The sequence below is a fragment of the Heptranchias perlo genome, chromosome 16 (assembly GCF_035084215.1).
Source record: "Heptranchias perlo isolate sHepPer1 chromosome 16, sHepPer1.hap1, whole genome shotgun sequence".
Taxonomy (NCBI): Eukaryota; Metazoa; Chordata; class Chondrichthyes; order Hexanchiformes; family Hexanchidae; genus Heptranchias; species Heptranchias perlo.
In genome coordinates, this window is record NC_090340.1 from 21179889 (window position 1) to 21207329 (window position 27441).

The following is a 27441-nucleotide window of genomic DNA, read 5'->3' on the forward strand; positions in this document are numbered from 1 at the left end:
GCTTTGAGTTTGAAGCTGTAAGAACCGTCCTCGCCCATGAATCCTAATACTGAAACAAGGAAACCATTGAATCATTCACTCCATCATTCCCCACACTGCACCATGACCACATGGTACAACCTCTTCCATGAGACTGCACCAGATGGCAATGTGGCCTTAAGGTATAATTTTATGCAATGTGGCGTCTTTAGGCTCTAACTCTTTTCCTACACTTATGTTGTCGTTAGGAATATCACATACTTCACAAAAAGAATGGCTCTTATCACAGGACTTGAAATAGATTTTTTATTTACTGATACTTTAAAAAGAATTAATTCACTTTTCATGAGATAACATCAACACACAACTGATCGGGACATACATCCCGAAGACATGAGGCTTTTTAAAAAATACAGTACATATGGAGAACACTTTATATATTGTGCCTGAAGGGCCAGTTGTTCAGGAGCAGCAGCTACATTTGTCGGAGGTTTTCCCTTTGCACACACAGCCATTGGCGCAGTTAGTGCATCCGGCAGGACAGCAAGAGCAGCAACCTGAGAGAGGAGAGGGAAAAGGCAGAAATCAGTAACAATGAATCATTCACTGAAACACCCACAGACCCTCCCATTACAGCACTGAGCTCCTCCCTAATAAACTAATCTGTGTCATATCTCCAAGTAATCCGTCTGAAAATGCCCCCCTCAGAAGCCCCACCTGTCAGTCTCTCAGCTTCTGTATTTGTGGTAAGATTTGGGACCTTGTGATATCATCAGTCTGTCCCACCCACTGTTCAGTGATCAACTCTTCAGGGTAGAATTTCCCACCAGCTTGTTTCACATGTGGACCTTTAAGGGGCTGATACTCCATTCCTGTGAGCTCCATTAAACGCTGCTGTTCCCCTGCTCACGATGCGCCCTCCCTTTCTCCTCTGTGAAACACCTTGAGATGTTTTTCTACATCAAAATGCGCTGAATAAATACAAGCTGTAGTTGCTGCTTTAAATCCTGGGTAAAAACAGCACCGACAGGAATGTAGCAGCAGCGGGTTAAGCGCTGGTAGGTGAAGAGGTTCTGGTTTAACCACAAGCGAAACAGTGACGTTCTGTGTTAATTTAATTCAATGAGGGACAATACGGGGCATCTCAGGTACTGAACTGGCAACTGGAGCAGCGTGAAGATCGCGACAATCACCCATCGGGACTCAGTGGGGTTCCATCGGATCAGTGACAATTCCCTATGTTAGGAATAGAGTTAGATTCAGAGTTAGAGTGAGGATTAGGGTTGGGAATATGATCAGAGTTATGGTTGGAGTTAGAATTAGAGTTTGTTTTATGGTGATTCCCGACACTGGAGCCAAACTGATCGGAATGAAAGCTCATGGAGCTTGTAATTTTCCATTCTTTTCCAGTCTGAGTCCTGCCCAGAACCATCAGTCACATCAATACAATGTGAGGGGTTTTAAACAGTCCCACAGTTACTCACTTTTCTGGCAGCGTCCAGCTTTGCTGGTGGGACATCGGCAGTCGGAGCACCTGCAGGTGTTTTCACAGGAGCAGGATCCTGAAAACAGGGAAAACAAACAAATATAAAGACACTGAGTTGGGATTTAAACCCTGAGAAATCCCCACCGTGTGGAGGAGCCCCGGCTCTTTGTCACCCTCTGATCTCCAGTTAATTTAATAAACAGCCTCCCCTCCAATCCTGCTCCACCTCAGTGACACTGAGCGGGGACACTGAGCTGAAAGGACTGACTAGTCTCCACTCACCATCCAGGCAGACACAGGCCTTAGAGTCAGACATTTCACTAACTTCCTCTTCAGTTTGGAGCCGTCACCGAATCAGCGTTTCTCGATCTTCTGCCGTTTGCTCCATCGGAGCCGAATTTTATGGGTTGTGATCGGCGGGGAATCGGGTGCAAAACCGGGGAAGGGGCGGGTCGGTCCGGGCAGAATGCACACGGAGCACCGAAGTGAATCAGCGGTTCCAGGTGGGAATTGCACCCGTCTCCTTCACTCAGAACACGTCCCCAAAATATTCCTCAATAACAGCAATTTCACAACATTTCCTGTGCGATCACCGTGAGTCTGAGCGTCTGCAGCACGTTTCACACCCACGGTCTGGGGGGTCCAGGACTGCATCTTCTGTTTTAGGTTTTATTTACCCTTTTCACTCTGGATATCTTTTAGTTCCTGTGTTTCAGATTGTTCTCCCAGGTCAGCCCCAGCTCCCTCTGTCCCAGAGAATTGTTCCACTTAGAGAAAAGACAAAGAGCCGGGGCTCCTCCACACGGTGGGGATTTCTCAGGGTTTAAATCCCAACTCTGTGTCTTTATATTTGTTTGTTTTCCCTGTTTTCAGGATCCTGCTCCTGTGAAAACACCTGCAGGTGCTCCGACTGCCGATGTCCCACCAGCAAAGCTGGACGCTGCCGGAAAAGTGAGTAACTGTGGGACTGTTTAAAACCCCTCACATTGTATTTATGTGACTGATGGTTCTGGGCAGGACTCAGACTGGAACAGAATGTGAAGGTACAAGGTCCCCGGGATTTCACTTCAATCAGTTTGTTCCCAGTGTCTGGATTTAATTTAATTTAACCCTAACCCTAACTCTAAGCTGAATCCTAAACCTAAGGTAAACTCTAATCCTAACACTAACCCTAAACCTAACTCTTACTTAACCCTAACCCAACCCTAACTCTAACCTGCAGGACTCTGACCCTAATCCGCTATGCTATCCCTGAAACACCTCCAACCAAAAAACCCCACCCTTAATCCCAATCCTATCTCTAAACCTGCACCAGATTTACCCTCTTTCAAGGATTCATACCTCAACTCCTAATGCATAAGTTAATCCACAACAATCAAATAAATGGCAAACAACCCTAATATAGGGAGCCATCATTTTATAGGGAATGGTCACTGACCAGATGGAACCCATGGCATCTGGTTGGGTTATTGCTCTGATCTTCAGGCAGCTGCAATGGGCAGTACAGTGACTGTGATGCCCCCTATTTTCTGCTTTTGAAGTAAATTAACAGTGGGTGGGACAGACTGATGATATCACAAGGTCCCAAATCTTACCACAAATACAGCAACTGACAGACTGACAGGTAGGGCTTCTGAGGTGAGGCATTTTCAGACGGGTTACTTGGAGATGTGACACAGATTAGTTTATTAGGGAGGAGCTCAGTGCTGTAATGGAAGGTTCTGGGGTGTTTCAGTGAATGATTCATTGTTACTGATTTCTGCCTTTTCCCTCTCCTCTCTCAGGTTGCTGCTCTTGCTGTCCTGCCGGATGCACTAACTGCGCCAATGGCTGTGTGTGCAAAGGGAAAACCTCCGACAAATGTAGCTGCTGCTCCTGAACAACTGGCCCTTCAGGCACAATATATAAATTATTGTCCATATATACTGTATTAAACAAGCCGCATGTCCTCAGGATGTGTGTCCTGATCAGTTGTGTATTTATATTGTGTATTTAATGAAAAGTGAATTAATTGTTTTTGAACGTATCATTTTTGGTGTCAGTAAATAAAAAAAACAATTTCAAGTCCCGTGATAAGTTCCGTTCTCTTTGTGAAGTATGCAATATTCCTAATGGCAACACAATGTGTGGGGAAAGAGTTAGAACCTAAACAAGGCATATTGCATGAAATGATGCCTTAAAACCACACTGCATCTGGTGCAGACTCATGGAAGAGGCTAAATCATGAAGTTATGGAGTGGTGTGGGGAATGATGGAGTGAATGATTCGATGATATCCTTGCTTCTGTATTAGGACTCGTGGGCGAGGAGGGTTCCCGCAGCTTCAATCTCTGATGGGAGGTGGGAGAATAGGGGCATGTTTCTACTTTGTGACTCAAGGGAGCTGCTCAAAGAGAGAGCACCACAAAATAGGTTGCATTAAATTCAAATTCTGAGATGTATTAAAGTACAAAAGTGATATAACTCAGTCAGATATTAGTGACGTGCAGATGTGGTCTGAATTAGTGATGTCTCTCGATTCATCACAGGGGAGTCCAAACCACTTTTTCTATGGAACACTTCACTGTGAATGTGGTATCCTGTGGGCCGCATATTAACAAGTACAACAACAAACACTAAAATTAAACTAAGGCTGTCAGCTGTGAAAAGTAGGTGTTGGTCCCTAGAGGCTGAGACAGGAGAAATTATAATGGGGAATCAGGAAATGGCAGATGCGTTAAACAAATATTTTGTAGCTGTCTTCACAGAAGACACAAAAAGCATACCAGAGATAGTGAGGAATCAGAGGGGTTAATGATAGTGAGGAACTTAAAGTAATTATTATCAGTAGAGAAATAGTACTTGAGAAACTAATGGGACTAAAAGCCAATAAATCCCCTGGACCTGATGGCCTACATCCAAGGGTTCTAAAAGAGGTGGCTGCAGAGATAGTGGATGCATTGGTTATGATCTTCCAAAATTCACTAGATTCTAGAACGGTCCCAACGGATCGGAAGTTGGTAAATGTAACCCCGCTATTCAAGAAAGGATAGAGAGAGAAAACAGGGAACAACAGGCCAGTTATCCTGACATCAAGTCATCGGGAAAATGCTGGAATCCATTATTAAGGAAGTGGTAACAGGACACTTAGAATATCATAATATGATTAGGCAGAGTCATGGTTTTATGAAAGGGAAATCGTGTTTGACAAATTTATTAGAGTTTTTTGAGGATGTAACTAGTAGGGTAGATAAAGGGGAACCAGTGGATGTAGTATATTTGGATTTTCAAAACGCATTCGATAAGGCGCCACATAAAAGGTTGTTACGCAAGAAAAGGGCTCATGGGGTTGGGGTATCATATTTAGCATGGATAGAGGATTGGTTAACAGACGGAAAACAGAGAGTAGGGATAAACGGATCATTTTCAGGTTGGCAGGGTGTAACTGGTGGGGTACCGCAAGGATCAGTGCTTGGGCCTCAGCTATTTACAGTCTAAATGACTTGGATGAAGGGACCGAGCGTAATGTATCCAAGTTTACTGACGATACAAAGCTAGGTGGGAAAGTAAGCTGTGAGGAGGACAGAACGTCTCTTCAAAGGGATATAGACAGGTAAAATGAGTGGGCAAGTAGGTGGCAGATGGAGTATAATGTGGGGAAATGTGAGGTTATTCATTTTGGTAGGAAGAATAGAAAAACAAAATATTTTTTAAATGTTGAGAAACTGTTAAATGTTGGCATCCAGAGAGACTTGGTTGTCCTGGTACAAGAAACACAAAAAGTTAGCATGCAGGTACAGCAGGCAATTAGGAAAGCAAATGGCATGTTGGCCTTTATTGCAAGGGGGTTGGAGGACAAGAGTAAAGAAGTCTTACTACAATTGTATAGGGCTTAGGTGAGACCTCACCTGGAGTACTGTGTACAGTTTTGCTCTCCTTACCTAAGGAAGGATATACTTGCCTTGGAGGCAGTGCAACGAAGGTTCACTATATTGATTCCTGGGATGAGAGGGTTGTCCTATGATGAGAGGTTGAGTAGAATGGGCCTATACTCTCTGGAGTTTAGAAGAATGAGAGGTGATCTCATTGAAACATATTAGATTCTGAGGGGGCTTGACAGGGTAGATGCTTAAAGGCTGCTTCCCCAGCCTGGATAGTATAGAACTAGAAGGCATAGTCGCAGGATAAGGGGTTGGCCATTTACAACTGAGATGAGGAATCTCTTCACTCAAAGGGTTGTGAGCCTTTGGAATTCTCTACCCCAGAGGGCTGTGGATGCTGAGTCATTGAGTATATTCAAGGCTGAGATTGATAGATTTTTGGAATCTAGGGGACTCAAGGGATATGGGGATTGAGCAGGAAAATGGAGTTGAGGTCGAAGATCAGCCACGATCTGATTGAATGGCGGAGCAGGCTCGAAGGGCTGTATGGCCTACCCCTGCTCCTATTTCTTATAAGTTAGTTAATTTCCTACAATCTGAGTTGTAGCTTAGGCAGATTTCTGATCTTGAAGACATGAATATCACTTCCAGCTTCCTTTGCATTTTTAATTTTGCTGAATCGAAAATCATGGGAGGACACTGCACAGATGAATTCTCAATAACTACTCCCGGCAGTTGAAGCTCCATATAGGAAGAGCTCATTTGTAAAATGTAACCTGTAAAATATTAATGAGGAAATGTGTAGAAAGCCCTCTAGTTGAAAGTGAATACTCATTATAATAAATTTAGGGTCAAAGATTTATTCTTTAAGAGTAATGACTGCTGATTGTAAAAATTTAACAGGCTGTTCAGTGACAGCGTCAGTATAATTTTAGTGTTTGCTGTTGTAATAGTTAATATACGGCCCACAGGACACCATGTCCACAGTGAAGTGATCCACAGAGAAAGGGGTTGGGTAGGCTACTCTAGACTTAGCAGTAGTTCAAACGAGGCCTGCGCATGTCATCAATATCTGACTGAGTTATATCACTTTTGTGCTTCAATATACCTCAAAATTTGCAATTATTGCCCCTGCTCTGTGGGGCTCCATCTTTGATGGTGACAGGGCAGCTCCCCTAAATCACAAATTGCTGATTTGAGGTTGAAGCTGTAAGAACCCTCCTCGCCCACATGAGTCCTAATACTGAAGCAAGGATACCATTGAATCATTCACTCCATCATTCCCCACACCGGTCTATCACCACAAGGTTAATTCTCTTCCATAAGACTGCACCAGATGGCAAAGTGGCCTTAAAGTATCATTTTATGCAATGTGGTCTTTAGGCTATAACTATTACCCTACACATTGTGTTGGCTTTAGGAATATCACTTATTTAACAAAGAGAATGGCACTTATCATAGGCCTTGAAACAGTTTTTTTTATTTAATGATACCAAAAATGATACTTTCAAAAACAATTAATTCACTTTTCATTTCTTTATATCAACACACATCTCATCAGGACATACATATTGAGGACAAGCGGCTTGTGTAATACAGTAAATGTGGACAATACTTTATATATTGTGCCTGAAGGGCCAGTTGTTCAGGAGCAGCAGCTGCATTTGTCAGAGGTTATCCCTTTGCACACACAGCCATTGACGCAGTTAGTGCATCCGGCAGGACAGCAAGAGCAGCAACCTGAGAGAGGAGAGGGAAAAGGCAGAAATCAGTAACAATGAATCATTCACTGAAAAAAACCCCAGACCCTCCCATCACAGCACTGAGCTCCTCCCTAATAAACTAATCTGTGTCATATTTCCAAATAACCCATCTGAAATTGCCCCACCTCAGAAGCCCTTGTCTGCTGCTGTATTTGTGGTAAGATTTGGGACCTTGTAATATCATCAGTCTGTCCCACCCACTGTTCAGTGATCAACTCTTCAGAGTAAAACTTCCCACCAGCTTGTTTCACATGTGGACCGTTAAGGGGCTGGTACTCCATTCCTGTGAGCTCTATTAAACGCTGCTGTTCCCCTGATCAGGATGTGCCCTCCCTTTCTCCTCTGTGAAACAGCTTGAGATGTTTTTCTACATTATAGGTACTGTATAAATACAAGCTACGGTTGCTACTGTAAATCCTGGGTAAAAATAGCACCAACAGGAATTTAGCAGCAGCGGGTTAATTGCTGGTAGGTGAAGAGGTTCCGTCCTTACTTGATAAGGGTTCACTCAGAAGTGAAACAGCGACTTTCGGAGTTAATTTAGTTCAATAACAGACAATACGGGGCATCACAGTTACTGTACTGCCCATTGCAGCAGCCTGAAGATCGGAGCAATAGCCCATCGGGAATCGCTGGGCTCCATCTGGTCAGTAACCATTCCCTATCAAATGATGGCTCCCCATATTAGGGTTGTTTGCTCAGCGGACGCGTTTATTTGAATGTGGGTTGATTTAAGCATCAGGAGTTGGGGTTGGGGCCTATCCTGAATCATTGAAATAGGGTAAATGTGGTTCAGGGTTGGGGGTCAGGATTAGGATTAGCATTGGGGTTTGTTTGGGGATGCGGGTAATTTAAGGTTAGCATGTCAGATTAGGGTCAGAGTCCTGCGGGTTAGAACTAGGATTAGGTTTAGGATTAAGCTTCGGGTTAGGGTTGGATTAGGTTTTGGATTCGATTTAGGGTTAGAGCTAACATTAGGATTAGGGTTAAATTTGGTCCTGATACTGGAGCCAAACTGATTCTAATGAAAGCCCCAGGAACTTATACTTTTCCATTCTGTTTTGCTGGTGGGACATTAGCAGTCGGACCACCAGCAGGTGTTTTCACAGGAGCAGGATCCTGAAAACAGAGGAAACCAACAAAGCTAAAGACGTTGAGTTGGCATTAAAACCCTGAGAAATCCCTACTTTCTGTTCCCTGGTTAATTTAATAAACATCCTCTCTTACAATCCTGATCCGCCTCAGTGACACTGAGCGGGGACACTGAGCTGAAAGGACTGGCTAGTCTCCACTCACCATCCAGGCAGACACAGGCCTTAGAGTCAGACATTTCACTAATGTCTTCTTCAGCTTAGAGCCGGCACCAAATCAGCAGTTGGATGAGCTCAAGTTCATGGGGGGTGGAATATGGGAGTCCAGCCAGGAGAGCATTGGAATAATCAAGTCATGGTAACAAAGGCATGGATGAGGGTTCCAGCAGCAGGGGTGGAGACGGGCGATGTTACGGAGGTGGAAGTAGGTGGTCTTGGTGATAGAGTGGATATATGGTCAGAAGCTCATCTCAGGGTCAAATAGGATGCTAAGGTTGTGAACAGTCTGGTTCAGCTCAGACAGTGGCCAGGGAGAGGGATGGAGTTGGTGCCTAGGGAACGGATTTTATGGCGGGGACTGAAGACATTGGCTTCGGTCTTCCCAATATTTAGTTGGAGGACATTTTTGCTCATCCAGTACTGGATGTCGGACAAGCAGTGTGCCAAATCGGAGACAATGGAGGGGGGTCGAGGGAGGTGGTGTTGAGGTAGAGCTGGGTATTGTCAGCGTACATGTGGAACCTGATGTGTTTTCGGATGATGTCGCTGAGGGGCAGCATGTAAATGAGAACTAGGAGGGAGAAAAAATAGATCCTTTGGGGACTCCAGAGGTAATGGTGTGGGAAAGGGGAAGAGAAGCCATTGCAGGTGATTCTCTGTCTATGGCTGGATAGATAAGAATGGAACCAGGTGAGTGCAGTCCCACCCAGCTGGACGACAGAGGAGAGGCGTTGGAGGAGGATGGTGTGGTCAACCATGTCAAAGGCTGCAGACAGGTCGAGAAGGATGAGGAGGGATAGTTTACCAAGTCACAGTCACATAGGATGTCATTTGTGACTTTGATAAGGACCGTTTCAGTACTGTGGCAGGGATGAAAACCTGATTGGAGGGATTCAAACATGGAGTTGCGGGAAAGATGGACAGGGATTTGGGAGGCGACAACACGTTCAAGGATTTCGGAGAGGAAAGGGAGGTTGGAGATAGGGCGGTAGTTTGCAAGGACAGAGGGGTCAAGGGTGGGTTGATGAAAGTGACTAAATAATTATAGGCACAATTGTGAATTAAGTGAATCATAATATATTAGCACTAGCTGGGTTCTCTTGTTTACAGCGTAGCAAAGTTATGTTCAAAGTCTAAGGTTATAGCATGGCTTAGAAAGGTTACATTTACAGTTTATATTCAAAACATCACTGGTAAATATCGAGCTATGAATATTAAGGCTATCCCTCTGTGATATGCATGTAGGCTTACAACTTTGGCTTTCTAGTAGATCAGTACTTGGTGCAATAGAAGTTATTTCTTCCTCTGGGATTCTCAGCTTCACCTCTGGGGATATCCATAGCCCATTGTCATCTGTGGTCATTATCTTCATTTAAGATAAGACATAAGAAATAGATGTAGGAGTAGGCCATATGGCCCCTCGAGCCTGCTCCGCCATTCAATAAGATCATGGCTGATCTTCGCCCTCAACTCCACTTTCCCGCCCGATCCCCATATCCCTTGATTCCCCTAGATTCCAAACATCTATCTATCTCAGCCTTGAATATACTCAACGACTCAGCATCCACAACCCTCTGGGGTAGAGAATTCCAAGGATTCACAACCCTCTGAGTGAAGAAATTCCTCTTCATCTCAGTCTTAAATAGCTGACCCCTCATCCTGAGACTATGCTCCCTAGTTCTGGACTCTCTAGCCAGGAGAAACAACCTCTCAACATCTATCCTGACAAGCCCCCTCAGAATCATATGGGGGAAAAGTTGGATATGGGCTGTTTTCGGGCGGGGCTAGCATGATGCGCTAGTACCCCACTCCCGATGGCCCTTGCGCAGGCAGGGGGAGACTTTTGTCAGGCCTGTGTTGGAAATCAGTGTTGAACTAGGATTCCATGCAATTTGCACTTTCCACCAGCAGGCGGAGCTCAATCTCTTAAAGGCAGGCCGTCTATTAGAAATCTCTCAAAGGTAGCTGGTACCTGTTATTTGCTGAAAATAACAGTCTGCTGTCTGCACGGAGTCTGAACGGAGATCAGACATCACACACAAAAAATACAGATGCAGGTCCTGTCCCTACATTTACAAACTGATGAGTTATGTTAAAATATTGAATAAAAGTTGCGCAGCACTAAATCCCATATCCTCCAATCTGCACGCCACACCTCACCAATCTGTCATCTGAGTTTGTACTAGGCCTGTGAGAGTGCGTGCACCAAGGTTCTCTGCTGATGAACTAGAGGCCTTAGTGCAAGAGGTGGACAGAAGGAGGGACATCCTATATCCTCAGGAGTGGGAGGGTGGGGCGGTCAAGAGCCCCTCCAGACATATACCCAAAAGGCAGTGGGAGGCAGCGGGGGACAAAGTCAATGCCAGGGTCACAGCATCATGAACATGGATGCAGTGCAGGAAGAAGTTCAATACTTTGACATGAGTGGTCAAGGTGAGTGAGGTCAAATGTCAAGTGGTGACTCCTACCAACTACACTACTAGCCGCATCCACTGCTCCACCCCCCCACCAACAAACTCTTTCCATCAATACTCAACTCTTCCAATCAGATGCTTCCTCTCACCCTTACACATTACCACTGTTTCAAGCCGCCGACCCACAACTCACAGGCCACACAGATTGGCAGCTATTCAACCATGTCAGGCACATCACCTAGACACACGTCCCACTTTCTTGCAGGAGAAGGTGGCGCATATCAGGAGGCAGCAAGTAGCAGTGGCATTTAGCCCCTCGAGCCTGTTCCGCCATTCAATGAGATCATGGTGGACCTGTGACCTAACTCCATATACCCGCCTTAGCCCCATAACCCTTAATACCTTTAGTTTACAGAAATCTATCAGTCTCAGATTTAGAATTCATAATTGAGCTAGCATCAACTGCCACTTGCAGAAGAGCATTCCAAACTTCTCCCACCCTTTGAATGTAGAAGCATTTCCTAACTTCACTTCTGCATGTCCTGGCTGTAAATGTTAGGCTATGTCCCCAGCTCCCCTGAATCACAAAATTGAAACAAGGACCCGATTGGGTCACCTCCCATCTTTTGCTGGTTTGAGGTTGAAACTGTATAAACTGTCCTCACCCACAAGTCCTAATACTGAAGCAAGGATACCATTGAATCATTCACTCAATCATTCCCCACACTGCTCCTTCACCACATGGTTTAACCTCTTCCACAAGGCTACACCAGATGGCAATGTAGCCTTAAAGCATAATTTTATGCAATGTGGTATGTTTAGGCTATAAATATTTCCCTACACATTGTGTTGTCTTTAGGAATGTCACTTATTTAACAAAGAGAATGGCACTTATCATAGGCCTTGAAAAAGTTTTTTATTTAATGATACCAAAAATGATACATTCAAAAACAATTCATTCACTTTTCATTAGTTTATATAAACACACATCTCATCATTATATACATAGAGGACAAGCAACTTATTTAATATAGTAAATATGGACAATACTTTATATATTGTGCCTGAAGGGCCAGTTGTTCAGGAGCAGCAGCTACATTTGTCAGAGGTTTTCCCTTTGCACACACAGCCATTGGCGCAGTTAGTGCATCCGGCAGGACAGCAAGAGCAGCAACCTGAGAGAGGAGGGGGAAAAGGCAGAAATCAGTAACGATGAATCATTCACTGAAACACGCCCATATCCTACCATTACAGCACTGAGCTCCTCCCTAATAAACTAATCTGTGTCATATCTCCAAATGCCCCATTTCAGAAGCCCTACCTGTCAGTCTGTCAGCTGCTGTATTTGTGGTAAGATTTGGGATCTTGTAATATCAGCAGTCTGTCCCACCCACTGTTCAGTGATCAACTCTTCAGGGAAGAACTTCCCACCAGCTTGTCTCACATGTGGACCGTTAAGGGGCTGGTACTCCATTCCTGTAAGCTCTATTGAACACTAATGTTCCCCTACTTGGGATGCGGCCCCCGCCCCCTTTCTCCTTTGTGAAACACCCTGAGGTATTTTTCTACATTAAAGGGTCCTGTATAAATGCAAGTTGCGGTGGCTGCTATAAATCCTGGGTAAAAATTGCATCGTCAGGAATGTAGCAGCAACGGGTTAACCGCTGGTAGGTGAAGAGGTTCTGTCAAATTCAAGAGACAAATTGATTTGAATGAAAACTCGGGAACTTTGTAATTTTCCATTCTGTTCCAGTCTGAGTTCTGCCCAGAACCATCAGTCACATCAATACAATGTGAGGAGTTTTAAACAGTCCCACAGTTACTCACTTTTCTGGCAGCGTCCAGCTTTGCTGGTGGGACATCGGCAGTCGGAGCACCTGCAGGTGTTTTCACAGGAGCAGGATCCTGAAAACAGGGAAAACAAACAAATATAAAGACACTGAGTTGGGATTTAAACCCTGAGAAATCCCCACCGTGTGGAGGAGCCCCGGCTCTTTGTCACCCTCTGATCTCCAGTTAATTTAATAAACAGCCTCCCCTCCAATCCTGCTCCGCCTCAGTGACACTGAGCGGGGACACTGAGCTGAAAGGACTGACTAGTCTCCACTCACCATCCAGGCAGACACAGGCCTTAGAGTCAGACATTTCACTAACTTCCTCTTCAGTTTGGAGCCGTCACCGAATCAGCGTTTCTCGATCTTGTGCCGTTTGCTGCATCGGAGCCGAATTTTATGGGTTGTGATCGGCGGGGAATCGGGTGCAAAACCGGGGAAGGGGCGGGTCGGTCCGGGCAGAATGCACACGGAGCACCGAAGTGAATCAGCGGTTGTTGGTTGGAATTGCACCCGTCTCCTTCACTTTGAACACGACCCCAAAATATTTGTTTATAACAGCAATTTCACAACATTTACTGTGCGATCACCGTGAGTCTGAGCGTCTGCAGCACGTTTCACACCCACGGTCTGGGGGGTCCAGGACTGCATCTTCTGATTTAGGTTTTATTTACCGTTTTCACTAGATATCTTTTAGTTCCTGTGTTTCAGATTGCTCTCCCAGGTCAGCCCCAGCTCACTATGTCCCAGAGAGTTTTCCCACTTGCCTTAATATCTGCAACGAGAGTTTTCATTCATAAAGTGTTTTCATCTGCAGCCCGTTTCACACCCACCGTGTTTGGAGAGGTGAGAATTGACCAGTCCCCCGGTCAGTGTGAGGAGCCTGTTCACAGAGCGAGGAGTTCAGGTGACCTTTGGACCGTGTGCACCTTCCTGGTTATTTAAAGATTGAACTACACTGGAGTTTGTTTTTAGCAACTCTGTAAATATTTAGAATCAGAAAGTACCCTGATGGCGATCTATAATAACAAATCTCAGATCTTGGCTCCCCTTGAAAGAGTCTCTGCTTCTCTGAGTCGGCTCCCATCAATCCCTAGCACCAGGCTTCAACGCTGCAAACACGAGCACAGGTGCCCGTTCATTCTCACCAATTCAGCTTAGTTAAAGTTTAATTAGCGCTGAGTTGGTTTAATGTTCACTGTTGCACACGGTTGCCTCTCGTCTCTCCGTGCCTGGGTCTTCTCGTTTTCTCCACCGGTCGTTCAGCTAATAAGCCTGAGAGACCACATTTATTGGGTTAGGGAAAGAGAGAGAGAAACCGGCATGATTCCTACTCTTGGAAATTATTGAACTTTCCAAAATGGTACTTTCGAGTTTCCCAACATCCTGACCAACACCAATCCTGCAACCAACATCACTAATGGCGAATGAATTTCAATATAGGTAAGTGTGAGGTGACACATTTTAGTAGGAGGAATAAGGAGACCACATACTCCATGGGAAATAAGAATCTAAATGGGTGGAGGAGCAAACGGATTTTGGGGTATATATTGACAAATCATTCAAAATAAAAGGTTAACAAGGTCATAAAAATGCAAAGTACCTGGTTCATTTTTAGAGGAATAGAATGGAAAAGCAGAGAAGTTATGTTAAACTTGTGCAGAACCTTGGTTAGACCACACTTAGAGTACTGTGCATGGTTCTGGTCTCCATATTAAATAAGGATATAGATGCACTAGAGAAGGTGCAAAATTGATTTACATGATACCAGAACTGAGAGGTTATATCTATCAGGCAAGACAGAACAGGCTGGGGCTCTTTTGTCTAGAAAAGAGAAGGCTGAGGGTTGATCTAATAGAGATCGTTAAAATTATGAAGGATTTGATAGGATAGACAAAGAGAAGATCTTAATATCATAGTAGGTACATCACAGGAGGAGGCCATTCAGCTCATCGTGCCTATGCCGACTCTTTGAAAGAGCTGGCAATTAGTCCCATTCCCCTGCTTTCTCCATAGTCCTGTAAATTTTTTCCCTTCAAGTGTTTATCTAGTTCCCTTTTGAAAATTACTATTGAATCTGCTTCCACTATTCTTTCAGGCGGTGCACTCCAGATCATTACAACTCGCTCATAAAAAAAATGTTTCCTCATCTCTCCTTTGGCTCTTTTGCCGATCACCTTAAATCTGTGTCCTCTGGTTATCGACCCTTCTGCCACTGGAAACAGTTTCTCCTTATTTACTTTGTCAAAACCATTCATGATTTTGAACACCTCGATCAAATTTCCCCTTAACCTTCTCTGTTCTAAGAAGAACAACCCCAGCTTCTCCAGTCTCTCCACATAATTGAAGTCTCTGATACCAGTCTCATCAATCTCTTCTGCACCCTCTCTGAGGCCTTGACATCCTTCCTAAAGTGTGGTGCCCAGGATTGAACACAATAGTCCTGCTGAGGCCTAACCAGTATTTTATAAAGGTTTAGCATAACTTGCTTTTATACTCTATGCTTCTATTAATAAAGCCCAGGATCCCATATGCTTTTTTAACAGCCTTCTTAACTTGTCCTGCCACCTTCAAAGATTTGTCTGTGTGCACCCCCAGGCCTTTCTGTTCCTGCACCCCCTTTAAAATTGTACCATTTAGTTTATATTGTTCCCCTCATTCTTCCTACCAAAATGTATCACTTCGCACTTCTCTCTATTAAATTTCATCTGCTGTGTGTCTGCCCATTTCACTAGTCTGTCTATGTCCTCCTGAAGTTTGTTACTATCTTCCACATTGTTTACTACATTTCCGAGTTTCATGTCATCTGCAAACTTTGAAATTACACCCTCTATACCCAAGTCCGGGTCATTAATATATATCAAAAAGAGCAGTGGTCCTAATACTGACCCCAGGGTAACACCACTGTATACTTCCCTCCAGTAGGAAAAATAACCATTAACCACTACTCTCTGCTTTCTGTCCCTTAGCCAATTTTGTATCCATGCTGCCACTGTCCCTTTAATCCCATAGGCTTCAATTTTGCTGACAAGTCTATTATGTGGCACTTTATCAAATGCCTTTGGAAAGTTCATGTACACAACATCAACCGCACTATCCTCATCAACCCTCTCTGTTACTTCATCAAAGAACTCAATCAAGTTAGTAAAACATGATTTTCCTTTAACAAATCCATGCTGACTTTCATTTATTAGCCCATACTTTTCCAAGTGCCAATTAATTTTGTCCTGGATTATTGTCTCTAAATGTTTCACCACTACCGACGTTAGGCTGACTGGCCTGTAATTGCCGGGTTTATCCCTTTTCCATTTTTTGAACAAGGGTGTAACATTTGCAATCCTCCAGTCCTCCGGCACCATCCCCATATCTAAGGAGGATTGGAAGATTGTGGCCAGAGACTCCCCAATTACCATCCTTACTTCCCCCAGTAACCTAGGATGCATCCCATCTGGACTGGGTGACCTTTCTACTTTGATTACTGTCAATTGTTTAATCTATAAATTGTTTAATCTATCTCCTCTTTATCTATTTTTATCCTATCCAATATCGCTACTACCTCCCCCTTTACTGTTACAATGGCAGCATCCTCTTCTCTACTGAAGACGGATGCAAAGTATTCATTTAGTACCTCGCGCCATGCCCTCTGCCCCCACAAGAAGATCTTTTTGTCCCTAATCGGTCCCACTCTTCCTTTGACTTCCCTTTTGCTAATTATATATTTATAAAAAGACTTTAGGGGTCCTTTTTATTTTAGCCACTAATCTATTCTCATACTCTCTCTTTGCCCCTCTTATTCCCTTTTTTAAATCTCCTCTGTACTTTCTGTATTTAACTTGGTTCTATACTGTATTATGAACTTTACATTTGTCATAAGCCTCCTTTTTCTGTTTCATTTTAATCTCTATATCTTTAGTCATCCAGGGAGCTCTAGCTTTGGATGCCCTTCCTTCCCCCGTAGGAATGTCTCTACTCTGTACCCAAACCAACTCCTTGAAGGCCTCTCATTGTTCAATTACTGTTTTGCCTGCCAATTTTTGATTCCAAACCACCTGGGCAAGATCCCTTTTATTTCACTGAAATTAGCCCTCCTCTGGTTAAGAATTTTGATGCTTGATTTTTCCTTGTCCTTTTCCATAACTATTCTAAACCTAATGATATTATGAACACTCTTCCCGAAATGCTCCCCTACTTAAACATGCTCCACCTGCCCCATATATTCCCCAGAACTAGATCCAGCACTGTTTGCTTCCTCGTTGGGCTGGAAACACACTGTTCCAGAAAGTTCTGTTGTACACATTTCAGGAATTCCTCTCCCCTTTGCCCTTTTACTGTCCTGTGTAGTCTACATTAGGATAATTTAAGTCCCCCATTATCACTACTCTATAGTTCTTGCATCTTTCTGTAATTTGCCTGCAAATTTCCTCCTCTATCTCATTCCCACTATTTGGTGGCCTCTGGTATACACCCAGTAGCGTAATAGCTCCTCTATTGTTCCTTATGGAGAAGTCCAAAATTAGGGGACACAAGTATAAGATAGTCACTAATAAATCTAATAGGGAATTCAGGAGAAACTTGTTGACCCAGACAGTGGTTAAAATATGGAACTTGCTACCACGTGGAGTAGTTGAGGCGAATGGCATGGATGCATTTAAGAGGAAGCTAGATATGTATATGTGGGAGAAAGGAATAGAAGGATATGCTGATAGGGCTAGATGAAGTAGGGAGAGTGGAGGCCCATGTCGAGCATAAACACAGGCATAGACCAGTTGGGCTGAATGGCCTGTTTCTGTGCTGTCTATTTTATGTAAAATCAGATTACTTGGTCATTTAACTATTTATAGGACCTTGCAGGGTGCAAATTGACAGTGTTGTTACCCTGCATTACAACAGTGACTACTCTTCCAAAGTATTTCATGTTTTTGTTATGATTTACTGTTTGATACTCAACTTCAGTTTGGAACCCTTTCTAAAAATTTATTCATAGGATGTGAGCATTGCTGGCAAAGCCAGCATTTATTGCCCATCCCTACTTGCCCTTGAGAAAGTGGTGGTGAGCCGCCATCTTGAACCGCTGCAGTCCGTGTGGTGAAGGTTCTCCCACAGTGCTGTTAGGTAGGTAGTTCCAGGATTTTGACCCAATGATGATGAAGGAACGGTGGTATATTTCCAAGTCGGGATGGTGTGTGACTTGGAAGGGAATGTGCAGATGGTGGTATTCCCATGTGCCTGCTGCCCTTGTCCTTCTAGGTGGTAGAGGTCGCGGTGTGGGAGGTGCTGTCGAAGAAGCCTTGACGAGTTGCTGCAGTGCATCCTGTGGATGGTGCTCACTGCAGCCATGGTACACCAGTGGTGGAGGGAGTGAATGTTTAAGGTGGTGGATGGGGTGCCAATCATGCGGGCTGCTTTGTCCTGGATGGTGTCAAGCTTCTTGAGTGTTGATGGAGTTGCACTTATCCAGGCAAGTGGAGAGTATTCCATCACATTCTTGACTTGTGCCTTGTAGATGGTGGAAAGGCTTTCAGGAGTCAGGAAATGAGTCACTCGCCACAGAATACCCAGCCTCTGACCTGCTCTTGTAGCCACGGTATTTATATGGCTGGTCCAGTTAAGTTTTTGGTCAATGGTGACCCCCAGGAAGTTGATGGTGCATATTTCGGCGATGGTAATGCCGTTGAATGTCATGGGGAGGTGGTTAGACTCTATCTTGTTGGAGATGGTCATTGCCTGGCATTTATGTGCTGCGAATGTTACTTGCCACTTATCAGCCCAAGCCTAGATGTTGTCCAGGTCTTGCTGCATGCGGGCTCGGACTGCTTCATTATTTGAGGGGTTGCGAATGAAGCTGAATACACTGCATCATCAGCCAACATCCCCATTTCTGACCTTATGATGGAGGGAAGGTCATTGATGAAGCAGCTGAAGATGGTTGGGCCTAGCACACTGCCCTGAGGAACTCCTGCAGCAATGTCTGGGGTGAGATGATTGGCCTCCAACAACCACTACCATCTTCCTCATCTGTTGCATCTCTTATCATTTTTGCCTCTTCTCTGACTGCCCTCCTACAGCTGTGGTACTGAAAGAATGTTTGATTCTTATGTTTAGCCTCAGTTATGCACTTTTAAGGTTACTTCTGACAGCAACAGCCTTTAACATGGTGAACCACACCTCTTCCTTCACCACCAAATTTCACTTTCAGTACCATCTCTACTTTGGACTTCTCTGTCCTTGCAAACTGGTGCCCATCTCCAACCTCGCTAACCTCTCCAAATTCCTTGAATGAATTGTCACCTCCCAAATTGATGTCCATCTTTTCCACAATTCCCAGTTTGGATCTTTCCAATCCAGTTTTAGCACTGAAACAGCTCTAACCAAAGTCACAAATGACTGTAATGATAGTCCATTAGCCCTCCTCATCCTCCTCAACCTCTGCAGCCTTTAACATGGTCAAGCACACCTCCTCATCCAACATCTCTCTTTCACTGCCTTGCTCAGTGGGATTTTCTCTCACTTCGTTCCACTCTGACCTATCTGATTGTACCAGAGCATTTTTAGCACTGGCTTCCCCTCCCACCCCTGCACCATTACTTCTGGAGTTCAACAAGGATCTATCCTTGACACACTCCCCTTTCTTCATCTACGTGCTGCTCCTTGCTGACATCAACCAGATGGGGTCAGTTTCCACATGTATACTGATGATACCCAGCTCCATCTCTCTACCACCAGTCTCAACCGCTCCACAGCCCCTTTGTTGTCAGACTGCTTGTCCAAAATCCAGTCTCAGATGCGACACAGTTTCCTCCAGGTAAGCACTGGGAAGACCAAATCCAAGTCTTTGGCCCCACCACAAATCCTGTACTCTTGCCACCAATTCCAATACCATCCCTTCTGTGCCCACTGTTTCAGGCTGAACTGGACTGTTCCCAACCTCATGCACTATTCGACCCCAAGCTCAGCTTTCCACCCCACAGCCTTGTCATTACAAACACTGCTTACTACTTCCACCTCCGTAACATCACCTGCTTCCTACTCTACCTCATCCAATCCATTGCTGAAACCCTCATCCATGCATTTGTCACCTTGAGACTCTACAATTCCAATGCTCTAACAGCTGGTCTCCCATTCTTCATCCTTTGTAAATGTCAACTCTTCCAAAACTCTGCTGCCTGTATCCTATCCTGCCCCAGGTCCTGGTCCTCATCACTTGCTGACTTGCATTGGCTCACGGTCCCCAGTGCTTCAAATTTAAAATCCTCATGTTTAAATCACTTTATGGCCTCACCTTTCCATATCGCTACAATCTCCTCGAGTCCTAATACACCCCCTATCCCCTCCAAAAAACTCTCCGATCCTCTGACTCTGATTCTTGTGCATCTCCCGTCCCTTTTCTCATCGATTGGCGGCCTTCAGCCATCTATGGCCCACGCTCGACAATTACCTCCCTAAAACCCTCCACCACACTTTCCTTTAAGTCCCTCCAGAAAACCTACTTTTGACTACATTTTTGCTTTTGGTTAGCCCTCCTAATATCTCCTTCCTTCTCTGGGGGCTCATTCTTTTATTAACCTCGGGAATATTTTTCTACGTTGAAAACGTTATATCAATGCAAACTCTTGTTGTTGATATCAAGGCATCTGGAAAAATTCTCTGGGACACAGGGAGCTGGGGCTGACCTGGGAGAGCAATCTTAAACACAGGAACTAAAAGATATCCAGAGTCAAACGGTAAATAAAACCTAAAACAGAAGATGCAGTCCTGGACCCCCCAGACCGTGGGTGTGAAACGTGCTGCAGACGCTCAGACTCACGGTGATCGCACAGGAAATGTTGGGAAATTGCTGTTATTGAGGAATATTTTGGGTTCGTGTTCAGAGTGAAGGAGACGGGTGCAATTTCAACCTTCAGCCGCTGATTCACTTCGGTGCTCCGTGTGCATTCTGCCCGGACCGACCCGCCCCTTCCCCGGTTTTGCACCCGATTCCCCGCCGATCACAACCCATAAAATTCGGCTCCGATGCAGCAAACGGCACAAGATCGAGAAACGCTGATTCGGTGACGGCTCCAAACTGAAGAGGAAGTTAGTGAAATGTCTGACTCTAAGGCCTGTGTCTGCCTGGATGGTGAGTGGAGACTAGTCAGTCCTTTCAGCTCAGTGTCCCCGCTCAGTGTCACTGAGGTGGAGCAGGATTGGAGGGGAGGCTGTTTATTAAATTAACTGGAGATCAGAGGGTGACAAAGAGCCGGGGCTCCTCCACACGGTGGGGATTTCTCAGGGTTTAAATCCCAACTCTGTGTCTTTATATTTGTTTGTTTTCCCTGTTTTCAGGATCCTGCTCCTGTGAAAACACCTGCAGGTGCTCCGACTGCCGATGTCCCACCAGCAAAGCTGGACGCTGCCAGAAAAGTGAGTAACTGTGGGACTGTTTAAAACCCCTCACATTGTATTTATGTGACTGATGGTTCTGGGCAGGACTCAGACTGGAACAGAATGGAAAATTACAAGGTGTCCGAGTTTTCATTCAAATCAGTTTGGCTGCAGTGTCGGGACTTAATTTAACCCCAACTCTGACTCTACCCCAACCCTAACTGTAACTCTAACCCAAACTGAAGTTCTAACTATAACTCTAATCCTAACATAAGAAATGCCCACTGGACTGATGGAGCCCCAGTGAGCCCGGATGGGTTATTTGTCCGATCTTCAGGCTGTTCCAGTGGACAGTGCAGGAACTGAGGTGCCCCATATTTCCCCCCACTGAACGAATTAATCCTTAAAGTCACGGTTTCGCTTCTGATTAAACCCTTATTGGATAAGGACAGAACCTCTTCACCTACCAGCGCTTACCCTGCTGCTGCTACATTGCTGTCGGTGCTATTTTTACCCAGGATTTACAGCAGGAACTGCAGCTTGCATTTATACAGCACCTATTAATGTAGAAATATATCTCAAGGTGCTTCACAGCGGAGAAAGGGAGGGCGCATACTGAACATAGGACCAACAGCGTCTTAATAGAGCTCACAGGAATGGGGTACATGTGAAACTCGTGGGTTGCAAGTTCTACCCTGAAGAGTTGATCACTGAAAGTGGGTGGGACAAACTGCTGATATCACAAGGTCCCAAATCTTACCACAAATACAGCAGCTGACAGACTGACAGGTAGGGCTTCTGAGGTGGGGCATTTTCAGATGGGTTATTTGGAGATGTAACACAGATTAGTTTATTAGGGAGGAGCTCAGTGCTGTAATGGGAGGGTCTGGGGTGTTTCAGTGAATGATTCATTGTTACTGATTTCTGCCTTTTCCCTCTCCTCTCTCAGGTTGCTGCTCTTGCTGTCCTGCCGGATGCACTAACTGCGCCAATAGCTGTGTGTGCAAAGGGAAAACCTCCGACAAATGTAGCTGCTGCTCCTGAACAACTGGCCCTTCAGGCACAATATGTAAAGTATTCTCTGTATGTGCTGTATTAAACAAGCTGCATGTCCTCAGGATATATGTCCTGATCACTATGTATGTTTTTATAAACTAATGAAAAATGAATTAATTGTTTTTAAAAGTATTATGTTTGGTATCAATAAATAAAAAAACTATTTCAAGTGCCATTCTTTTTGTGAAGTATGTGATATTCCTAATGACAACACAATGTGTAGGAAAAGAGTTAGAGTCTAAACAGGCCACATTGCATAAAATGATACTTTACGGCCACATTGCCATCTGGTGCAGTCTCATGGAAAAGGTTAAACCATGTGGTCATGGTGTTGTGTGGGGAATGATGGAGTGAATGATTGAATGGTTTCCTTGTTTCAGTATTAGGATTCATGGGCGAGGATGGTTCTTACAGCTTCAACCTCAAACCAGCACATGTTGGGAGGTGGGAGAATAGGGGGTCTTGTTTCTATTTGATGACTCAGGAGAGCTGCTCTTTAATATCAAAGAGGGAGCCCCACAGAGCTGGGGCAATAAATTCAAATTCTAAAGCACAAAAGTGATATAACTCAATCAGATATTAATGACATGGGCAGATGTGGTCTGAATTACTGATGTCTCTAGAACAGGGGTGTCCAAACATTTTCACTGTGGACATGGTACTTGTGGGCCAAATATTAACTATTACAGCACCAAACACCAACATTAAACTAATGCCAAGAGCTGCCAGTTAATTTTCTACAATGAAGTCATTGCTTTTAAAAAGTAAATCTTTGACCCTAAATTTATTATAAGTATTCTGATTCACTTTCAAATAGAGAGCTTTCTACTTATTTCCTCAATTATATTTTACAAGGTACATTTTAGAATTAGCTCTTCCTACATGGAGCTTTGCATGGCAGGAGCACCTATTGAGAATTCGGGTGTTGTTGAGACATGGATTAGGGGAAGAAACAGTGTGAAGACTGATAGGGTAGAACAGCCACCCAACTAAAGACAAGTCAAGACATGTCTTTGCTAGCTGTTGACTTCCTATTGTACAGATGCAAATTGGGTATTACTCAAAGCCCGGGAAAAATATACTTTCAATTGGTGAATGACAAATGGAGACAGCTAGTCTAGGAAACAAAGATCAGTCAAATACAGGGAAGTCGCACGTCACTCTTAACAGGACACAGTGATCTGTGCAAGATCAAGCTTTGCTGGGAGAAAACTCACACCTAATTGAGGTGAATAAAGACACAAAATCTTTGTAAGGAAATGGCTGCTCCAAAGCGAGTTGGTTTCAAGTGGTGTTTAAATGGCAGACAGAAACTAATCAATCTGTTAAAATAGATTAAATAAGTTTTGGTAGGCGTGTCCCAACTATGAGGAATAGGTAGCTTTGGCTGTTAGTTGTGCACAATACTTAAGTTGCTGTCTCTACTGTACCGTGTCCAGAGACAGGCTGGAATTAAAGAACACATATATACATTTGATTGTACCCTGTTTGTTGAACTGCTCTTAATACAGGATAGACTTTCTTTTAATTGGAAGAAGCCTACCGTATTCTGCTTACTACAAGTATTCATTAACAGGTGTGCACCGTCCTTCCATGATTTTTCATTCAATACAATAAAAATACAAAGGAAGCTGGAAGAGATATTTATGTCCTGATGTAATTCATGGGGGGAGAGCAGAAGTTCAGAATCATCCATTGAACGACGTGGGAAGGCTGGTGGTATCAAAGTTTCTAACTGATGGGAGAGGGTTGTGACTGCTGTAGACACTTTATGCACAAACTACTCAACACCCACTTAACGGAGTGACCTCTAATTTGTCCAAATTTTTGTGCAATGAAATCTGCAAAGAAATTGTCTGCAAAACTGGATGGCACAGGGTAACATGTCCATATATAACATAGAATGGTGCTGGTGGTTTTGTTTGTGTGTGTTTGTGGGGTTGTTAAGAAAATCACTACTACCTATAACTCAATGTCCTGTATGGCACTGAGGGGAAACATATCTGCTGGCACATTTCCAAATGATGGAGAGAGTTGTTAGTGGTCAGGATGTAGGGCACTAATATTCAGGATTCAGAATTGGAATTAGAATGAATACTAAATCCCACCCCCACTATGTGAGGAATATATTAGCTGAATTTGCATTATCTGGCTATGTACACTAAAGGGTGTTAGACCAATCTTCAGCCCTTTTCCTAACACATATACATAGAAAGTAGAGTGGAATCTATGATTTACTTTTAAGGCTGATAAGATTCCTCTATTGACATGACTTTGAGCCATCTTATGGTACTCAGTCCAATCACCATGGCATCACAATACAATACTTAGTGATATTAGTTAACTTTTTTTTGACAGAAACTTTAAGGACATGGACAGATACAGGGATGCTTTAACTAACACTTTTATTTAACAAGATCAGTGAAAGAGACTAGATAATTATGGGCAGAATTGTGAACTAAGTGAATCATGAATATCTAAACGCTAGCTGGGTTCCCTTATTTATAACTTAGCAAAGTATGTTCAATGTCTGAGGATATAAATTGGCTTAGAATGGTTATGTGTACAGATTCTATTCAACACATCACTGATAAATACCAAGCTTTGAATATTTAGGCCATCCCTCTGTGATATGCACATAGGCTTATAACTTTGGCTTTCTAGTAGCTTAGTGCTTGCTTCAGTGGATGTTATTACTTCCTCTGAGATGCTCAGCTTCACCTCTGGGGATGTCCACAGCACATTGCCGTCTGTGGTCATTGTCTCCCTTTGTCAGTCACCTTCTTGTCCAATATTAACTAAAACTGTACGTATGTCTTTCTCTATATCGCTATAGTGCCACAAACTCCATTCCTTAGCCACTGATTCCATCCCTCGCCCTAGCCATTGTCCGAGGCTGAACCAGACCATTCACAACCTTGGTGTCCTATTTGACGCTGATGAGCTTCTGACCACATATCCACTTCACCATCAAGACTGCCTACTTTTACCTCGATGTGGAGATGCCGGTGCTGGACTGGGGTTGACAATTGTAAACAATTTTACAACACCAAGTTATAGTCCAGCAATTTTATTTGAAATTCACAAGCTTTCGGAGGCTTCCTCCTTCCTCAGGTGAACTTTTACCTCCATAACATCGCCCATCTCCTCTCCTGCCTCAGCTCATCTGCTGCTGAAACCCTCATCCTTGCCTTTGTTACCTCTAGACTTGACTATTACAATGCGCTCTTGGCCGGCCTCCCATTTTCCTCCCTCCATAAACTTGAGCTCATCCAAAACTCTGTTGCCGGTATCCTAACTCGCACCAAGTCCCGTTCACCCATTATCCCTGTCCCCGCTGACCTACATTGGCTCCCAGTCTGGGAATGCCTCGAATTTAAAATTCTCATCTTTCTTTTCAAATCCCTCCATGTCCTCGCCCCTCCCTTTCTCTGTAACCTCCTCCAGCCCTACATCCCTCTGAGATCTCTGTGCTCCTCCAATTCTTGCCTCTTGAGCATCCCTGATTTTAAAAGCTCCACCATTGGCGGCTGTGCCTTCAGCTGCCTAGGCCCTAAATTTTGAAATTCCCTCCCTAAACTGCTCCGCCTCTCTCTTCTCCTTTAAGACACCCCTTAAAGCCTACCTCTTTGACCAAGCTTTTGGTCACCTGTCCTAATATCTCCTTATATGGCTCGGCTTCAAATTTTGTTTGAAAATCGTTCCTGTGAAATGCCTTGGGTCATTTTACTACGTTAAAGGCGTTATATAAATGCGGGTGGTTGTTGTAGTTGTTGTTGTTGTAAGGATTAGTTATATTAGTTAAAGTATCTCTGTGTCTGTCTTTCTCTTTGACGTCTCTGTCAAAATGAAGTTAACTAATTTCACTCAGTATGGTACTGTGATGATGATTGGACTAAGATGGCTTAAAGGGATGCTAATTGAGGAATCTTAACAACCTTAGAAATAAATGGTAGATTTTAGTTTACTTTCTATGTATATGTGTTAGGAAAAAGGGTGAAGATTGGTCCGATACCATTTAGTGTACATAGCTAGATACTGCAAATTCAGCTAATAGTGGGAGTGAGATTTAGTATTCATTCTAATTCCAACTCTGAATCCTGAATATTAGTGACATACATCCTGACCACTAACAACTCTCTCCCATCATTTGAAAATGTCCCTGCAGATATATTTGACCTCAGCGCCCTGCAGGACATTGAGTTACAGCTCGTCGTATTTTTCTTAGCCGCCCTAAAGACATACACACACAAAGCCACCAGCACCATTCTATGTTATAGCTGGACATCTTAACCTGTGTCATCCAGTTTCGCAACCAATTTCAATTGGCACACGTAAACATTTTTCATTGCACAAATATTCTGACAAGTCAGAGAGTGTTGAGTATTTGGTGCATACAGAGCCTACTGCTGTCACAACCCTCTCACATCAGTTAGAAATTTAGATACCACCAGGCTTCCCACGTTGTTCCACAGAAGATTCTGAGCTGCAGCAGATTTCTGATCTTCTGCCCTCCCCCCATGAATGTATCAGGACATAAATATCTCTTCCAGCTTCCTTTGCATTTTTATTTTACTGGATGGAAATTGTGAGAGGACAGTGCACAGCCGAACTCTCAATAAGTGTTCCGGTCAACTAAGCTCCATGTAGGAAGAGCGAATTTGTAAAATGTATTCTATAAAATATTAATGAGGAAAGGAGTAGAAAATTCTCTATTTGAAAGTGAATATGAATACTCATTATAATGAATTTAGGGTCAAAGATTTATTCTTTAAAAGTAATGACTGCTGATTGTAGAAAATTAAGTGGCATATCACAACTGACGGCTTTAGTTTAGTTTTAGTGTTTTGTGTTGTAATTGTTAATATGCAAACCACAGGATACCATATCCACAGTGAAGTGGTCCACGGAGAAAGTGGTTTGGATTCCCCTGTTCCAGAGACATCATTCATTCAGACCACATCAGCGCATGTCACTAATATCTTACTGAGTTATATCATTTTTATGCTTTAATACACCTCAGAAATCAGAATTTGAATTTTTTGCCACTGCTCTGTGGGGCTCCCTCTTTGAGGTAACAGGCAGCTCCCCTGAGTCACAAAATGGAAACAAGGCCCCTATTCTCCCACCTTCCATCATTTGCTGGTTTGAGGTTGAATCTGTAAGAACCGTCCTCATCCACGAGTCCTAATACTGAAGCAAGGATATCATTGAATCATTCACTCCATCATTCCCCACACCGCTCCATCACCAGATGGTAATGTGGTTTCACGGCATCCTTTTATGCAATGTAACCAGTTTAGGCTCCAACTCGTTCCCTACACATGATGTCATTAGGAATATCACATACTTCACAAAGAGAATGGCACTTATCACAGGAC

At 43.8% G+C, this 27441-nt stretch overlaps 3 long non-coding RNA genes across 3 annotated transcripts; 2 read left to right on the forward strand and 1 right to left on the reverse strand.

Annotated features, from left to right (window-relative positions):
* Positions 1-271: 271 nt before the first annotated feature.
* LOC137333566 (uncharacterized) lies at positions 272-2331 on the reverse strand. The gene is made up of 3 exons (XR_010965928.1): positions 1748-2331; positions 1464-1541; positions 272-536 (listed from the first exon to the last, which is right to left on the reverse strand). It is a non-coding gene; the product is annotated as an uncharacterized lncRNA (long non-coding RNA).
* On the forward strand, positions 2201-3533 carry LOC137333565 (uncharacterized). Its single transcript, XR_010965927.1, has 2 exons — positions 2201-2416; positions 3250-3533. It is a non-coding gene; the product is annotated as an uncharacterized lncRNA (long non-coding RNA).
* A 16914-nt stretch (positions 3534-20447) lies between these two features.
* Positions 20448-22235, forward strand: LOC137333567 (uncharacterized). The gene is made up of 3 exons (XR_010965929.1): positions 20448-20759; positions 20966-21043; positions 21954-22235. It is a non-coding gene; the product is annotated as an uncharacterized lncRNA (long non-coding RNA).
* Positions 22236-27441: the final 5206 nt, after the last annotated feature.